Below are 1,915 nucleotides of genomic sequence, written 5' to 3' on the forward strand. Positions count from 1 at the left end.
AGCAGACAACCAACCTGCCTATTATTCAGCATATGCTGTCAATGATGAATGTCATAACATCCAGTTTGACATTCAGACAGTAGGCCTTGTGCCAGGTCTGTTATCCCCTTGATAAACAGACTGGAAGTAAATACTGAGTTATTAAAGAACACCAGCTGTTCTAGTCCTCAGTATCTGCTGACAGGGATGAATGTCATAACATCTAGTTTGACATTCAGTAGATCCTGTATTAGCTAGACCTGCAGCATATACCTCAAGTATGTCATGACATCAGTCAAGACATCAGAGTACAGTTAGATATTCTAACATACAATGCAGTCAAACAATCATCTCCACAGCATGTCATGATATCAATCAAGACATTAGAATCCATCTAGTGTTTTACCATACAATGCAGCCAATTAAACATCTACAAACTCCCCCTTTGGCAAATTTTTGGCTAAAACACTTTGGCCTCACAACATAGTCCACAGCAGCGGAAAACACACATCTAGCAGTAAATTAACCTAGCTAATACACTCAGGGTAGCAGCACACTCACACAGATGGAAGTTAAATAAAAACTTCACATATCAGCACACATACAGAAGTTAAATAAAAACTTCTAATTGCAGCACACATACACACACTCACACTCATAAAAGTGGAACATCAGCTGCAGCACAACCTCTGGATTAGAGGATCTCGAATATCTGCCTTGAATATTTGTTTAGAAAAACAATCTGTTGTCATGGGGCATCACAGGTGTTACTCCCCCTTTTTGTCAAAAATGTTGCCAAAGCAACACTTTAAATTACATACCAACATAACATAAACAGAATTACACAAATGACAGAATTACAGTAAATGATTTATTCATCTGACTTAGAGTCAGCCTCATCATTAGTGTCATCATCAGAATTGTCCTCCTCCTCACCCTCTGAACTTTGCCTTGCAGCTCCATCTGTAGCCTCAGCAGCTTCACCAAGCACACCATCATCAGACCTCTCCAATTGGATAATCATCTTTTCCAAAGTGAGCTTCCTAGCCTCCAGCTCTTTGCAAGTCTCTCTGAGTACGGCAATAACAGCAGCTTTATCTGGTTGGTTGCCAACATTGGATGTTTCTCCAGTTGTCATGACAATGTCAGGGACATGCTTACCCAGAAACAGTTTGTAATTGAAGGCCAACGGACTCTCTCTTCTTTTCACAAGGTCATTTTCTGTCAGGATGTTTGGAAATTGCTTCAGCACAATGCCACATATGATGGAAGGAAAAGCTATAGGCCCCTTCACACTAAAACTCCCAGCATGTTTCATGGTCTGATCAAAAATGTAGGTTCCATGGTCAAACTTTGCTTTGGTTCCAACAGCATAGATGAACTTTCCAAGCATCACAGACACAGTGGACTTGTGATTTGTGGGCACCCAGTTGGCAGCTCCAACTTTGTGTAGCATAGCATACTTCACACTGAGTTTGCTGGCCACCAACTTACCTTTAAGAGGCCACTTCCTGACTTGATTTGCTGTGATGACTTGACAGATTCTGTTGTCAGTCACTTCAAGCTCTGGTTGCTCTACATCAGCTCTTCCTAAATACAGATTGATTACTGAGGGAGAGAAGTTCACACACTTGCCTCGCACATAGACCTTTCTGAATTCTCTGGACTTCCCATCTGCACATTCCTCAGACACATTGACAATGAACTCCTTCACTAAAGTCTCATAGCACTTTGGGAGTTGAGTCACAGTTCTCATTAGCCCTGCCTCTTTAATAAGGTCTACAATCTCCTTACACTCCAGGTCATTCTGAGCCAGTTCCCTCTCCAAGGCCAGCCTCTTGTGATAGACATACTTCCACCTGTTCACACTAGAGGCAAAATGGAATGACACATTGTCAATAGGTACCTCAGGAACACTAGCAGCCAACTTGCTAGT

Source organism: Lathyrus oleraceus, chromosome 7 (genome assembly GCF_024323335.1).
Source record: "Lathyrus oleraceus cultivar Zhongwan6 chromosome 7, CAAS_Psat_ZW6_1.0, whole genome shotgun sequence".
Lineage (NCBI taxonomy): Eukaryota > Viridiplantae > Streptophyta > Magnoliopsida > Fabales > Fabaceae > Lathyrus > Lathyrus oleraceus.